Here is a 17,515-nt window from a genome sequence, read left to right as displayed (position 1 = left end):
GGATTCTAGGCAGGGGTTCTACCTGTGGGCAACATAGCAGCCTACCCCCTCCCCAATTCACAGATAGGAAACTGAGGCCCAGGGGAGCTCACTCCTGGCCTCCCACCTTGTCAATGACTCAGCGGACTCTGGTGCTGAGCCAGTATGAGATCTTTAGCCCCCGCCCCATGTCGCTGAATCAACCACCTAAAGCTGAGTCATCTGAGGTCACCTGGCTCCGTCCCTACTGCCCCTGGCGCCTGCCCACCGCAGGTGCTGTGGCTAATTCCAGGTCTGACAGCAGCGGCCCAGGAAGAGGCTTCATCCCGCAGAACCCGTTTTCCTGGGTACAGCCTGGCCTCTCACAGGGCAGGCTCTGGTGTCTGGACCTGTCCCTTGCTCAGGGAGCTCTGGGGTGAAGTCTGATGCCTGGAGAGGACTAGGGGGCTGTTCCCTGTCCCCAGACATGTCCTCTTGTCCTCTGCTCTGTAGCTTTAGGGATGAACCTGCTGCCTTCCTGTGTCTCTGCCCCAGGGACATTTGGGAAGTTCTGGCTAAGGGAGAGGATCATTTGGAGTTCCTGTCCCCTGAGGGGAGGTCTGGTATGACTGTCCAGTCTGTGCACGCAGGAGGCAGGGCCAGTTAGCAGATGACATTTATAGCTCAAAAAGAGTGTGGTCCCCTTTATCCCCACTTGAGGAAAGACATCTTGGACATGAGACTCAGAGTCATTCATGGAACAGAATTATGATCCAGGCTGCTGGTTTAGCCACCTCTCTCTCTCTCTCTCTCTCTCTCTCTCTCTCTCTCTCTCGTGTGTGTGTGTGTGTGTGTGTGTGTGTGTGTGTGTGTGTGTGTGTGTGAACTTGTGGGATTCAAAGGTCAGCTTGTGGATTCCGTTCTCTTCTTCCACCATGTGGGTCTGGAGAAGCCGACTCGGTCATCATGTTGGTGGCTAGCTCCTTTACCCACTGAGCAATCTCTCCTGCCCAATATGAGGGTTTGTTTTGAGTGACACGGTAGAGATGTGACTCAGCCTTTTGGGGTGAGGCCGACCATTTCAACAGTACAAACAAGTGTCTCAGTTTGAGTGTTGCAGAAGCAGATCCTCACACAAGATCTCAGGGTGAATAGTTTATAAGGGAGGTGATCTAAATACACAGGAGCAGTGAGACCAGGAGACCACAACCTTCAAACAAATTGGTTACCATCAGGTTCAATGGGGTTGCAGTACCACAGCAAGCCTGTTGGGGGCGCCAGAGAATATAGGCCTTCTCCACCAATCCCTCATCCTTGTGATCTGTGCCTGGAGGGTGCTGACTGGCCAGTGTTTCTGTGACCAATGGTTTTTTGTTTTTGTTTTTGAGACCCCTGGCTCACTATGTAGCCCAGGCTGGCCTGAACTCACAGAAATCCACCTGTTTCTGCCTTAAGTGCTGAGATTAAAGGCCAGGGCCACCACATCTGGCCCGTGTTTTAGGTATTTTTTTTTTTTTTTTGAGACAGGATATTGCTATGTAGCCGAGGCTAGCCTCCATCATCCTTCCTGCCTCACTCCTGAGTGCTGGGATGATAACATAGGTGTGAACCATCAAGCCAGTTGGTTCCACAGATTCCTGGAGACTTTTGGGGTGGGGGAAAAGACTCTCTTATGTGATTTGACCCCGTAGCTATCCACCTTGTCCCACCCCCTTCACATTCATGAAAGGCAACAAGCTAACTGTATCAACCTTTCCCATGGCATCCAGAGCGATGTCCCCACCCTCCTTCGCTGCCACCCAGGGTGAAACAGGGGCCAGCACAGCCCTTTCTCACTAAAGTTGTTGGCCAGCCTCTTCAACTGCCCTGGCCTCTGGGCTTCACTCTGCACCCAGGGCTACCACCTCACGGGCTCTACCTAACTTCCACATCTGGCATGCCCCTCTATCTGCAAACTGCTCACCCAGGGCCAGTCAACTGGCTGTAGCAAGGCGGGATTTGAACAGGAATGTCTGATTTGGAAGCCCTGATGCTCCCATTTATTAAGAAAGACCTGATGGCTCACAACCATCTGTAATGAGATCTGGTGCCCTCTTCTGGCCTGCAGTCATACATGCTGTATACATAATAAATAAATAAATCTTTAAAAAAAAAAAAAAAAAAAAAAAAGAAAGACCTGAGGGACTGGCAAGATGGATCTGTGGTAGAGCACAGGCCTAACATGTGAACCCCAGGTTCTAATTTCCATCACTGTTGGGATGACTGACATAAGTTGTGTGGGTGTGGCCTGATACCCTCTTTGCAATAATGAGCTGCACTGTGTGGTTTAGAGAGCTACAAAACAGGCAGAGCCACAGGCTCGGCAGCATGGTGGGGTAATTAATAATAATTATAGTTAACATTGATTGGCCCCATTGTGCCTGGGGCTCTCTGTCAAGTGCCTTCAATTGAATTGCATGCAGTTTTACAATTCTCCCAAGAGACAGACACTGTGTTTTACTTTAAAAAAGAAAAAAAAGGTTTACTTATTTTTATTTTATGTGTCTGTGTGTGAGTTTGTGCACCACATGCATGCAGTGCCCTTGGAGGCCAGAAGAGGGCATCAGATCTCCTAGAACCAGAGAACCTAATGTAGGTGCTGGAACTGAACCCAGGTTCTCTGCAGGAGCAGCCGATGCTTTTCACAGCTAGTACCTTACTCAAGTGTCAGAGCTGGGATTTGAACATAGACTCTTAACTCCAGAGTCCACACAAAGAGCCACCAGCCAATGCCATGGATAGCCTCTTCTGGTCCAGGGCCAGCTCAGGTTATTTACAGTGGTCAGCCAAGGGGTGTCATTGCTGCTATCAGGGGACAGTTCCACTCGTGACTGAACTATCTGGCTCCAGGGGTGTGGCAGCCTGGGTTCCAGCTACCTCCAAGGATGTTTGCCTATGGAGTAGAGCTCCCCTGTGGAACAGAGTGTTTGCCTATGGGGCATAGCCTCCCCCTGTGGAGCAGAGGGCAGGTTTGTTGGGTTTCTGTAGAGATAATAATATTCCTCTTGGACCTGAGGGTGGGGCAGGAATGTTTGCTTCCAAAATAAAAGATTGAATTTTTTCTTTTAAAGAATAGCTTTCATTTTTTTCTTTGAAAATTTTAATTGAAAATATTTTTCATACAATATATTCTGATCGCTGTTTCCGTTTCCCCTCTCTCAACTCCTCCCAGAGCCTCTCCACCTCTCCACTCACCCAACTCCATTCCTTCTTTCTCTCTCTCTTTTTTAGGAAAAACAAAGACAAAAACAAATAGGCAAACAAAAAAGCAAACAAGCCAGAATAAAAAAAAAAACAAAGAGCACAAGAAACACATAGACATGTGCTCGTACACACACACACACACACACACACACACACACACACACACGCACACACACTCAGCCCCATGAAAACACAAAATTGAAAACCATAATTTACGAGCAAAAGACCAGTAAAACAAAACAAACAATGACCAAACAAAGCAATGTGAGTAAAAAGTTCTAAAAAGAATACTATTGAGCTGGCTTCATGTCGGTCATCCGGCTGGGCACAGGGTCTACCTTCGGGTGGTTTGTGTACCCAGGGGGCTCCACTGGAGGAAACGGATTTGTCCTTTGCAAGCAGCTGTCCATTGGAGACAGTTTCTGGGTTAGGAATGGGGGTTTATGTCCACTTCCCCCTTTCAGCTCTGGAACCCCATTGGCTGAGGCCCACGCAGGCCCTGGGCATGCTGCCACAGTCTCTGTGAGTCCTGTTGTATCTAAAAGGCCTGTTTCCTCGGTGCCCTCCATCTCTTCTGCAGGGTTAGCAGAACCCTGAGGAGAAGGGTTTGATGAAGACATTCCATTGAGGACTGAGTTGTCCCAAGGTCTCTCACTCTCCACACACTGTCCAGTTGTGGGTCTCTGTGTTAGTTCCCACCTACAGCAAGAGGAAGATTTTCTGATCTAAGGCTGTAGTAGAATGTCATTAGGAGGCATTTTATTGCTGTGTTTCTTTGCAGTATTTGGTTTTCCTCTCGGCTCATGACCTGTCTGTCTAGTCTCAGGTTCCTGGCCACGGGAGCAGTGCCAGGAATGGATTCCATCTCACGGAGTGGACCTTAAATCCAACCAGCGAGTGTTGGTTACTCCCACAACTTTTGTGCCACTACTGCTCATACATTTCCTGCAGGCAGGTCACCACAGTAGATCTCAGGGGTTTCTTTTCTTTCTTTCTTTTTAAAAACTTATTTATTTTTATTTTATGTGCATTGGTGTTTTCCCTGCATGGATGTTTGTGTGAGGGTGTCAGGTTCCCTTGAACTGGAGTTACAGACAGTTGTGAGCTGCCATATGGGTTCTGGGAATTGAACCTTGGTCCTACTGGAAGAGCAGTCAGTGCTCTTAACCACTGAGCCATCTCTCCATCCCCCAGATCTCAGGTTTTGTAGCTGGATTGATGATTACCTTTCTCCAATTTCTTTAAGAGAATTTTTGTTTTTACATTTTATATGTGTGTGTGTGTGTGTGTGTGTGTGTGTGTGTGTGTGTGTGTGTGTGTGCGCGCGTGCATGCGTGCTCACACAGGTAGGAAGGTAGGAAGACAATTTTTAGGAGACAGTTCTCTCCTATCATGTGGGTCCTAGGGATCAAACTCAGGTCATCAGGCTTGGCAAACAATGCCCTTGCCTTCTAAGCCACGTCGGTGCCCGCTTTTGACAACTTCATACATGCATACAATATATCTTGATCCTATGAGTCCCCTTCTACTGCTTCCTTGCCACCTCTCCAATATGTCTCTCTCCTACTTCCTGCTTTCTCTCTATCTCCCCCCCCTCCGTGTGTATGTGTGTATGTGTGTGTGTATGTATGTATGTGTGTGTGTGTGTGTCTATAGTCCATAGTGCAATTAACACTGCCTGTTGAAATGTTGACCCACCTCTTGGCTTGCTCCAGTGAAGTCCCCACGGCTGCAGTGAGTTCCTGACTGCAATGACCCTGTTGTGTCCAGAAGACCCTTGTCACATCGCTCCTCCCCAGTCTCCAGCTCTTACGTTCTTTCTGTCCCTCTCCTCTGAGGTGTTCTTTGAGCTCTGGGGAAGGGGTGGTGATGGAGTCGGCCCATTTCCGGCTGAGTACTCAACAGTCACTTGAATCTCAGACCTCTGGCCAGATATGAGTCTGTGCATGAACTGCTGCCCACTGTGGAAAGGTGTCGTGTCCCCCTAACCCCAACCCCTGCTCAAGGCTGAGAGCTTCGCTCCTTTGCAGAGATAATTGCTGGCACCGCTGCCTGAATTAAAGCTGAAGTCCTCCGGTCCCTCCCGCTCCAGCAAGTTCTGTGCTGTGTGGAAGGAGGGCAAGCGAGGGCTGCCGGTTTCTGCAGCCTCGGGGTTCCCGGGGTCCTGGCACGTGTGGGAGGGGCTGGCATTTCCTGGTGGTTCCCTCGGACCCCGTGGTCCTGAGGGTGTGTGGAGCAGCCCTTCCCTTGCAGTGCTTGGCCCGCTCCTGGCAGCTGCCTTCAGGAGGCCGCCTCGGCCCCACCTTGTCTGTGCAGGGAGAGGTCTCACTGTGTGTTCTCCTCTCTCTTCGCTCTCTCTCTCAGGATTTATTTTACTGTTACATATTTGTGTGTGTTGCCCCAATTCGGGGTGTGTGGGAGGCGACTCCGGAAGCCTGCCGGGGCAGAGAAGGGAGACCAAGAAGTCACTGGGACTCAACTTCCCTTTCAATCTTCCTAAGCAAAAACAGATATCTCAGGTTAGGAGCCCAAAAGTCACCCAGTTATTATTTTATTTATTTAATGTACCTGTGTGTCACTCTGTGTGTACGTGTGGGTCCCCAGGAAGGCCAGAAGTGGGTGTTGAATCCCTTGGACCTGGAGTTATAGGTATTGGTGAGCCTTCTGATGTGTGTTACAGGATGTGAATCAGGTCTCTGATAGAGCAGTAGGCCACTGCTCCGGACTCAGTTGTCCAATTCTTTTTCTGGGCTGAAGAGATGGTTCAGAGGTTGAGAGCACTGGCTGCTTTTCCAGAGGACCTGGGTTCAATTTCCAGCACCCAGGGGATCTGACACCTTCACACAGACATACATACAAGCAAAACACCAATGCACATAAAATTATTTCTATGGATAAAATTATGTGTATGTGTTGTGGGGTATCCACCAGAGAAGGCTATTTGGACACCAGTTTAACTCAATAGAATGCCTTTATTAGCCAGCCAGAGACTACCCTGGGTGGTCAAGACCCCAGTGTAGCCCTGAGCCTTTCTCAGGGTGAGCGTTTAAGCACAAAACCATATCCTGTGATGATATACTTCAGTTAGCAAGAACAGTTAGAATCGGAACTACAGAAGCTAAAACGCACGGTTAGTACCTTTAGATTTTCCCAGAACTATGGAGCTGGATGGATCAGGTCTTTGTTTAATTTCAGCAAGTGGTGCTGTCTTCTTGCTGAGTTTCACGTCCTGAACGGCACTTCCATCATGGAGTCAGTTGTGCTCAGGTCTAGAGGCCTTCTGAGGTTCTGGGCCCTGTTACATACGTCTGGGTGGAAGTATGTACAGGTGTGGGTGTTCTGAGGAGGCCAGAAGAGGGAGTTGGATCCCCGGGGCTGGAGTTACAGGCAGTTGTGAGCCACCCAAGTGAGTGTTGGGAACTGAGTCTGGTTGCTCTGCAAGAGCAGCGGGTGCTCTTACCCACTGAATTGTTGCTCCATGCCACTCATCCAGTTCTTACCTTCATTACCTTCATCTGTTCTTTGTTGCTATAACAAAATGCCTGAGACTGGGCAATTACTAAAGTAAGGAGGTTTACCCCAGCCAGGAAGTCCAAGATTATGCTAGTCACCTCTCTACAACAAAACATCTCAGAAAATGGCTTTATAAATAAAAATATTTATTTTGATTCACATATTCTTTTTTTTTTTGTTTTTGTTTTTGTTTTTCGAGACAGGGTTTCTCTGTGTAGCTTTGCGCCTTTCCTGGGACTCACTTGGTAGCCCAGGCTGGCCTCGAACTCACAGAGATCCGCCTGGCTCTGCCTCCCGAGTGCTGGGATTAAAGGCGTGCGCCACCACCGCCCGGCTGATTCACATATTCTTTTGGGGGGACATAGTTGAACTTCTATGTTGGAAGTTGCTTGTGTGCCTGAGAACTGTGGGTGGACTGAAGGAATGTGGGGAGGGATCATTATCCATGCCTGCTAGAGTCTTACCTGTGTGCTGAAGAAACTATCATTCACTTGAACTTGTTCTTTCTTTTTAGGAGGGGGGGGGGTGTTTCGAGACAGGGTTTCTCTGTGTAGCTTTGGAACCTGTCCTGGAACTCACTCTGTAGACCAGAGTGGCCTTGAACTCACAGAGATCCATCTGCCTCTGCCTCCTGAGTAAAGGCATACACCACCACCGCCGGGCTTGAACATGTCTTTGAACATGTGTAGTTACTGTTCTGTTACTGAGATAGCATAGGAGGAAGCATTCATTTTGACTCAGTTTGAGGGATACAGTCTACGTGATAGGGAAGGCATGGAGAAGTGTCTTGGTCTGGGGAGGTGTGAGCTTGCAGCTGCTATTTATTACATATGGGTAGATGAGGAAGCAGAGGGCTTGGGTAGGAAGTGGGTGTTACTGTCAAGACCCACACCAGTGACCACTTCTCCTAGCTAGGCCTCCTGTCCCAAAGATTCAAAAGCTCTCCAAACAGTGCCACCTGCTGGGGACCAAGAATTCAGACACACAAACGTGTGGGGAATATCTCACATTCAAACCACAACAAAATCTATGCACTAGTCCCCTTCTCAACAACATCATCAGGTATGGTGACACACACTTGTAATCTCAGCTCCTGGGAAGCATAGATGAGGCTGTTGTAGCCACGTTGTAAGACACGCCCCCCCCCCCCCCAACAAGACCACCACAGAACTGATATCTGATGCAAAACACACAGGGGTTTATTGATAAAAAGCAAGCCCGGGCTTGGTCCATGTCCAACACTTGACACAGCAGGTGGAGGAGGACAGCCCTGAGCTCTCAGAGTGAGGGGTTTTTAAAGGGAAAAAACTGCAAGCAGGGTGGTACAAGCCTTTGCATCATATGATTGGGTGAGGGTGTGTGACCTTTGAATTTACTGGTTGGGGGTTACAGTTATCATTTTTGGGCAGGTCTGGACAAGTCCCAGACTTTGTCCTTGAGCTGTCATGGGGGCTGGCTGGCCTAGCACATACTGACTATGGGGACTGATTCAGTAGCCCAGGCTCTGTCCTTGAGCTGCCATGGAGGCTGGCTGGCCTTGCACATTCACATTGACCCATGCACATAGCTCTAAGTTGGTGAGGGATCCCAGATAGTAAACAACTGGCTGAACCTTGAGCATTCAGAGTATGTGCAGAAAGGGAGCTACTGCAAGGACTAAGTCATGGTCCTCCCAGAAACTGCTTGCTTAAGTCTCAGGAAACTGAAATTGAGGCCTGATCTCTGAGAGAAGACTGAGCAGCCTGTTATGGCATCTGCTTGGTCCTTTCATTCCCCCCTTGAGTTGTATATCATCTCCAATCTTGGAGATGTTTCTTTTTGGTAAAAGACTTCATCACCAGGGTAGTAGATTATTTTGGATACTAATTGGGCCAGGACATAAGAGTTTTCCCATTATCAACGGCAAAGCGAGCCTCCCCTTATTCGGGTTTTGCCATCTGCAAGTGTGTCATGGGTTTGGTCCAGGGGCTGATATTGGAATTCTAGCGTCCTCAGTTTAGTGGTACCCAGACAGGAATCTTCATTTAGTTAAGACATCAGTGACATAAGAGAGAATTAGCAGAAGCACAGGGTCAAAATCCCTGTGATGACTGACAGAGTTCCTTATTCTGAAGGAACTTGGAAAGGAGAATGGGGACCAGTTATTACTTTATCTCAGGCTCCCTATGACAAGAAATTCCCTTTTGATCTAACATTCTGGGCAGGGGGGAGAGGGAAGGGCGACATTTTTGCTGCTGTAATTACTTCTTCCTAATGTTGGGACATTGTTGTCAGGGCCCTGGAAAGCCAGAATGTTAGTCAAAGGCAAGGAGGGAATATTTTATTGACCAACTGAAGAGATGGCATGTATATCAGCTAGACTGGTCCATATCAGCTTTCAGCAAGTTCAGGACTCATCAGTAAATAATGCTTGGATGTGTCTGTCAGCCAAGTGGAAACCTGTTGAGACAGATAAAAACTAGGAACAGGGGTTAAAATTCATGAACTTATTTGGGACTTTCAGACCCATAGTCTCAGTAATTATAGTGTTATCAATTTGCATTGAAATCCATATTGTGTTTTCTATCTAGGGAGCCAGATATAGATTGGACTGAAATGTCTTCAGCCCGATGAAAAGCATCTGTAAGTCTATATTCAGAGCCTATTTGTGTGTGTGTCTCTCTCTCTCTCTCTCTCTCTCTTTTTTTTTTTTTTTTTTGGTTTTTTGAGACAGGGTTTCTCTGTGTAGCTTTGCGCCTTTCCTGGGACTCACTTGGTAGCCCAGGCTGGCCTTGAACTCACAGAGATCCGCCTGTCTCTGCCTCCCGAGTGCTGGGATTAAAGGCGTGTGCCACCACCGCCCGGTGTGTCTCTCTCTCTCTTTTAAGGGACTTATTAGCTTTAATTAATTAATGCATTGATCAACTAATTAATAAGTGGCTGCAATCTTGTGGAAGACTCTGGCTGACTGATGTTGCTAAGCTGACAAAGCTATAGCTAGCCCAGTCATCAGTGCCATCAGAGATCTGAGAAAGATAAAGTCTGAGTGCAGACTTCCAAATCTATTAAAAAATGACAGAGACTATCAATTACCCAGACTGCCATCATCCCAGGCTCCTGTAGTTTTCATGGCATTGGCAGGACAGATGTCAGGACAGCACCAGTCTTGGCTTCCGGGCCCATGATGTGAAATTTCTCCCTGTGGAGGAGCAACTTGGGGAAGACCAACCTTATCTTGTGAGTATCTCATTTGTCCATCCTGGGCCGGATCCCTGGCAGCAGGTGTTGAGTCGGGGCATCTTGCCCAGTGGTCGGTGTTGTCCACAATTCAGTTGGCATCATCTTGTTGTTGTTTCATATCTTCTTTGGAGACCTTGGGAGTCATTGCTAGGAGCTGGGAGTCTCTGTTCACTATAGTAAGCTTTTTATCAAATAATTTAAATGCCATATTCATCAGATCTTTGACGGGTTTGAGGTCATTATTAAATACATCTGAGCCAAACAAATCTAGGCCTAATCTTGAAAACATCTATAAGTTTGGTAACAATAACCAAGCCAATTTGTTATCTTGTAGATATATTAGTCAAACGCAGCTCTCAAGTTCTGTTTTTTTCTTTTTCTTTAAATAATAGCTTATAATTTAAATAAGAGCTAACAGTATGCTTTAAAGTAGTATCTGGATAGCTGGATTATTAGTATTAACTTGTATTCCTTAACACAGAGGACATGCAAACTCAGACACTCAAAACCAAACATACATGTGGTCACATTTTCATTCATATCTGCTGAGTAGACAGACATTTTTAAAACTATGAACCTTTGGAGTCTCAATGTAACAGCAGAATAGCAAGAGAAAGAAATCTGAAACAGGTTTCATTCTTTTATACATTTTAAATCATTTTCTTTTATCATTACTTAAGCCTTTTTATCCTCAGACCTTCATAACTTGCTTTTACATATCCCAATAACTTGCATTTCACATTCTTGTTACTTTCTTTCTTCCCAAAATGTTTTTTTATATTCCCATACCTAAAACCTTTACATCTTAGATCCCACATAAACTTTACTTATACTCAAACCTCACAGCTTACTTAAACTTTAAAGTTAAACTTAAAGTTCCACATTTTTAAACCTCAAACTACTTCCTCAGACCCAAAATATCGTGTACTCAAACCCTTAAAACTTGCTTAAGCCTTCAAATTTTCACATCTTAAACTGTTTCCGCAAACCAAAAAATCATTTATTCAAACTTTCATCCTCATATCTCAAGCCTTTATATTCTTATAAAAACATTACGTCTAAAAATGTCTTTTTTCTATTCAATTCATTGAGCTATCCTCTACTTGGAATTTGATACAGTTTTTTTCTCCTTATCTCAACCGACAATAATTTGTAACCAATTCTCTTAAATGATGGCAAGTATTTATAACCCATTGAACTCAAATGACCCAAACCTGTGTATCTTTGACTGTTAATTCAACGTTTTTCTTTTCAAGCAATATCAGGAGAAGGGTTAACAAGAGAAGTTGCTGGCCAGCAGAAAGGACCTTGAAGTTATCACAGTGAAGAACTTGGCTTAGGAAGGAAGGGAGTGGGAGCGGTGTAACCGGAAGATTTCCTGTGTCCCGGCCTGCCTGCGGTCGGGACAAATCTCTCCCACTCGCGTCCCTCAAGTAAACACACAGAGGCTTATATTAATTATATCTGCATGGCCACGGCTCAAGCCTTTTGTTAGCTAGCTCTTGTATCTTAAATTAGCCCATAACTATTAATCTATGTATCGCCACATGTTCCGTGGCTTTACCTGCGTCCCATTACATGTTGCTCCTTGGGCAGCTCACTGGTGTCTTCCCTCGCCTTCTTCCTATCTCTCTCTTTGAATTTCCCACCTTGCCATAGGCCAAACGGCTTTATTTATCAACCAGTCAGAGCAACACATATTCGTAGTGTACAGAAAGACATTCCCCCATCACTTCCCCTTTTCTGTCTAAACAAAACGAAGGTTTTAACTTTAACCTATTAAAATTACATATAACAAAATAGTTATCAAGCAAAAATTACAGTTACAATATCTAGTCTATTTGTATATTGTAAAATTAAAGAAAATATTCTATTTATCTTATATTTGTGAGTCTAAGGTTTTATATCTAATTTATCTATCATAACCAAGGAAAACCATAATTATAACTACATCAAAGACCTCAGAAGGATACAATAGTACCTAAGTAAACAGGAAGAGCGTTATAAGCAACTTCCATGAATCTAGAATGACAGAGACAGCTGGCTGCTTGAACAGTCACCCAAAGTTCTTTTGCAGTGTTGGGGCATCCATTCTTTAGCCTGCAGGCCTAGAGTCTCTCAGTTGTTTCTTCCTGTGTCCTGTAGAATGTCTGGCAGTTTCTTCTGTGAAGCAGGAACCTGAAGGACCATCTCTCCTTGCAAAGTTCAGTGGTCACCTTCCTATGGGCCCTGCAAATCCAGTCAATACAACATTTTGTCAAGCAGTCCAGGCAAGAACAGTTTCTTGCCCAAATGGCTACTTTTGCCAAGAAGAAGATAAACTCCATATGGAGTGTCTTCAACGCCCATCTTTCTCTTTGAAGTAAATCAGTGCTACCAGGAGCAGATGTGTCTCACTGTCCAGAAAGTCTAAGTTTTTAAAACATTTTAAATACCATATTCTGTAGGTCTTTGAAGTGTTTGAAGATTACCTACCTAACTGAAATATATCTATATATACCTAGAAAACTTAACTAATATGACTATAAATTTCATTATCATGATGACTAATTATTAATCTGTATTTCTCAACTATACACTACAATTTCAAATGAGTTGCACAAACAAAATACTTTAAACAAGAGTAGAAATATACATACAGTATAACAAAATTAACTTTAAATTTGTAATAAACTAAAATCTATATCAATTTAAAACATTTTACACAAGTTGTTGCTCTTTAAAAGTAGATTTAATAATCTACTCTTTCATTTTATCATATCTATATCCTATCTTTCTATATCATATCCTCCTTTCTTCTTTTAGAAAGAGATTGACTATGACCAATAACAATTTGTAACCAACAACCTAAACAAAGACAAACATCCATAATCCATTTTTGGGAATGTGGGCATAGTGTTCTAGGCTACTTCCTAGGCTACTTCCTGCTGATAGGGGGTGCTGACAGTCTTATGGGGATCCTGAGAAAATTCGAGATAATGGTCAAGTCCTGGGAAGACTGGCTATAACCTTTGTTAATAGGTACCATCTGTTAAGGTTCAGGAGGTCTGACTTCATCAAATCTGATCCATCTTAATCTGGAACAAATCCATAGCCTCTTGCTTCCTGTGGAAGCAAAAGCAGGGCCTCCTTTTCAAAGCAACATATCCTTAGATCCAAATTTTGAAGTCAAGATACCTTTAAAATATACATATTGGTTTAACTGAGCAGCCTTTACAATCAAATGTCTTTCTGCAGTTAAAAATATCAAACACAACACAGTCCAGATTGTATGTGTAATATCCATCTTTACGTGGCTTATTTTTTATATTACTTTTACTATCTCTTTAAAGACTTTATTTTTAAAACTATTTCTTTATATAACTGTCTATATTCATTTTCTTCTCTCTTTCAAGCCTACATACATTTTTACACACACTGTAAACCATCTAAAGTCTTGTTCCATCTGAATCTGTCCTATTGTGAACCTATTGCTTTAAACTGTAGCATTACTAGGATTGAAATGGCAGCTTTGGCTGCTGGCTCCACCCACCTCAGCTTCCCAACATGAAGGAACTACGTTTACCGCCAGCTCTGGGAACCTGGCTCACTGCTGACTATGGGAAGCAGTGGGTCTATGTTTCCATTTAGCAGCGTGAACCCCAGAAGGTTTTTTTTTTTTTTATTAGCAAAAGCTAAATCTTTCACGACACAGTGCACTGTGTGTCTTGGAGACACTACTGTGTACTATGGCAGAAATCTGCCATGTTGCACTCAAGCCAACACGCCACTGTGAACCCACCATACTGTAGCTCTTGGCTGGCCTGAGAGATATAACTAGGAAGCTGTTTTTAGTTTCATTTTAGAATTTTTTTTAAAAAGCTTTTTTAGGTTTTATGCCCCATGTTGGGTGCCATTTTTAGCTGGAAAATTTCCTGTGTCCCAGCCTGCTGGAGGTTGGGACAAATCTCTCCCACTCGCATCCCCCAAGTAAACACACAGAGGCTTAATTAGCCCATAACTATTAATCTATGTATCACCACATGTTCCATGGCTTTACCTGCGTCCCTTTACATGTTGCTCCTTGGGCAGCTCGCTGGTGTCTCTCCCTGCCTTCTTCCTGTCTCTCTCTTTGAATTTCCTGCCTGCCTCTAAGCTGCCTTGCCACAGGCCAAACAGCTTTATTTATCAACCAATCAGAGCAACACATATTCGCAGCATACATTCCCCCATCAGAGCAGTGGGCACAGAGTGTCCTTGGCTGCCAGTGCTCCTGAAAAATAAATTTTGTTAACTCCTCTGACTAAAGTCAGATTCTCTGTCCAGCATTCACACAGTTTTTTTTTTTTATCCATTACAAGCAGTCAAATACTCATTGCCTTGCCCAGAGCTCCTGTCTCTGCCCACCTGTACTGAGAGCACACACCCCCACCCTCTGTGAGAGCAACTGGCTGGCTGCAGGCCTGATAGCAAGAGAGCTACGGAGGGAGGGAGGTGGCCCTTGCTATGCCTCTTTCTCCTTCTCTTTCAGGAAAATAAGGGAGGTTAGTAGACAGAAACAACATTTACACAGACAATCCAAGTACAGGTACATCAGCACTGAGGCGATGGCCTCAGTCGCAGCTAGCAAGCCCCTCTTGCAGTACACAAGCCCCACCCGGCAGGAGCTACCTGCTTATCTCAGTTCAGTTGGGGACCCAGTTCCCTCTATTGTGCGCAGTGGCTTGCACATCCTTCCAGTGGGGTAGGCAAAGGTCTAGGGGAGAAGAAGGGGACTGTCCCATAGCGTCCATCACAGTCAAGTCAACAATGAGAACAGTTAACACACTACACACAAGACAAAGGGCACATGAAAAACTTTGCCTCAGTGAGACAACCAACAAAGCTCCCAGAACAACGATGGTCTGATGTGCCTGGGGGGAGCGACCCTCCAGGTTCAGTCACACCAAAAACCGTCCAGACTCGAGGCTCTCTGTCCTCGATCAAACAGACATTGGGGCCTTCCACATTCCCATCAATCAGACATGCACCGGGGGCATCCACATCCCCACCTCCAGGGCCCAGAATGTCTCCCCAGACCCCCATGATCCCGGCTCACCAATGTATCCGCTGGCTGCCTGCCATAGACACTGTCTGTTACCAGATCACATCTTAGCATGCCTCAGAAAATGAACACACAGAGTCACACAAAGACAAGGACAAACAAAGACACATAGAAACTTACCAGCCAGTTAGGAACCCCTCGGATTGGGGTCTGAGGGTTGCAGGGGATCCAGGATGAGCCCCCAAATGTTGTGCCTATGTCACAAGACCCCCAAGCAAGACCACCACAGAGTTGGTATCTGATGCAAAACACACAGGGGTTTATTGATAGCAAACAAGCCCGGGCTTGGTCCATGTCCAACACTTGACACAGCAGGTGGAGGAGGATGGCCCTGAGCTCTCAGGGTGAGGGGTTTTTAAAGGGAAAAAACCGCAAGCAGGGTGGTACAAGCCTTGGCATCATATGACTGGGTGAGGGTGTGTAACCTTTGAATTTACTGGTTGGGGGTTACAGTTATCATTTTTGGGCAGGCCTGGACAAGTCCCAGACTTTGTCTTTGAGCTGTCATGGGGGCTGGCTGGCCTAGCACTTACTGACTATGGGGGCTGATTCAGTAGCCCAGGCTCTGTCCTTGAGCTGCCATGGAGGCTGGCTGGCCTCTCATGTTCACACTGACCCATGGACGTAGCTCTAAGTTGGTGAGGGATCCCAGATAGTAAACAACTGGCTGAACCTTGAGCATTCAGAGTATGTGCAGAAAGGGAGCTACTGCAAGGACTAAGTCATGGTCCTCCCAGAAACTGCTTGCTTAAGTCTCAGGAAACTGAAATTGAGGCCTGATCTCTGAGAGAAGACTGAGCAGCCTGTTATGGTGTCTGCCTGTTCCTTTCAGGGGAGGGCATGATGGCTCTCAGGTATGCTTGAGGAGAGGTTTATTTTAGATGAGGGGTAGGGGGAGAACACAGCCAGAGGCATCTGGAAGGGTCCAGGAGAGGAGGGGTGGGGGAGAGCGAGAGAAGAGATGGCAGAGGGAGACAAAGGAAGGCAGAGAGAACCAAAGTGGCAGAGTGATAAGGGAAAGGGAAGCTGGGGGAACTGGAGCAGTTTAGGGTAGGGGGTAGGGTGAGAGGTGCTGGGAGGAGCCACAGGGACTGAGGGAGACTTGTCTCAGGTTCTTTGGAACCTGACAGCTGCAGTCTGAGATTAGCCTGGGCTAGATAGAGAGTTCCAGATTAGCCAAGGCTATATAATGTTTTTTTTTTTCCCTCAAGAACAAAACAAAATAATGGTGGGAGGGCTAGAAAGATGGCTCAGTGGTTAAGAACACTTGCTGTGGAGAGATGGCTCAGAGGTTAAGGGCATTGGCTACTGTAGCTGGAGAATTTCTCTCCAGCTCCCACCAAGTCCCGCCAGTCCCAGAGCCCACTTATAAAATAAATACATAGGCCGGGTGGTGGTGGTGGTGGTGGTGGTGGTGGTGGTGGTGGTGGTGGTGGTGGTGGCGGCGGCGGCGGCGGCGGCGGCGGCGGCGCGCATGCCTTTAATCCCAGCACTCGGGAGGCAGAGCCAGGCGGATCTCTGTGAGTTCAAGGCCAGCCTGGGCTACCAAGTAAGTTCCAGGAAAGACGCAAAGCTACACAGAGAAACCCTGTCTCAAAAAAACCAAAATAAATAAATAAATAAATAAATAAATAAATAAATACACAGACTCTTACATTATTTAAACTGCTTGGCCGTTAGCTCAGGCCTATCATTGTCTAGCTCTTACTCTTATATTCAGCCCATTTCTATTAATCTATACTTTGCCACGTGGCTCGTGGCTTATCGGTACCTTACATCTTCCTTGTCTTGGCGGCGGCTCCAGGCAATCTCTCCCTTCCCTTCCTGTCTTCCAGAGGACCTGAGTTCAATTCCCAGCAACCACATGGTGGCTCACAACCATCTATAGTGAGATATGGTGCCCTCTTCTGGCCCACATGGACAAATGCAGGCAGAACACTGTATACATAATAAATACATAAATCTTAAAAAAAAAAAAAAAAGAAGAACACTTGCTGTCCTTCCAGAAGATTCCCAGCACCCACATCAGGCAGCTCACAACTGCCTGTACCTCTAGGGGGGAACACACACACACACACACACACACACACACACACACACACACACACGATCTTAAAAAATTTAAATTTATTTTTTCTTTCCTTTTTTTTTTTGTTTTTTTGAGACGGGGTTTCTCTGTGTAGCTCTGGCTGTCCCTGAGACAGCTCTGTAGACTAGGCTGGCCTCAAACTCACAGAGATCTGTCTGCCTCTGCCTCCTGCATGCCGGGATTAAAGGCATACATCACCACCACCCAGCCTAAAATTACATTAATTTCTCCTGAGTGTACATATATCTGGGGGTGTATGTGCCATGGCGCATGTATGGCGGTCAAAGGACCACTTGTGTGAATAGGTTCTCTTCTGTCACGTGAGTTCTGGGGATCCAACTTGGTGGCAAGTGCCTTTATCTGCTGAGCCATTTATCCAGCTGTGTTGGCTTTTGTGGTGAGGAGGGTGA

Source organism: Peromyscus californicus, unplaced genomic scaffold (assembly GCF_007827085.1).
Source record: "Peromyscus californicus insignis strain IS unplaced genomic scaffold, ASM782708v3 Scaffold_23__1_contigs__length_62951481, whole genome shotgun sequence".
Classification (NCBI taxonomy): domain Eukaryota; kingdom Metazoa; phylum Chordata; class Mammalia; order Rodentia; family Cricetidae; genus Peromyscus; species Peromyscus californicus.
The sequence above is the reverse complement of the archived record's forward strand: the minus strand, read 5'-3'. Positions refer to the sequence as shown.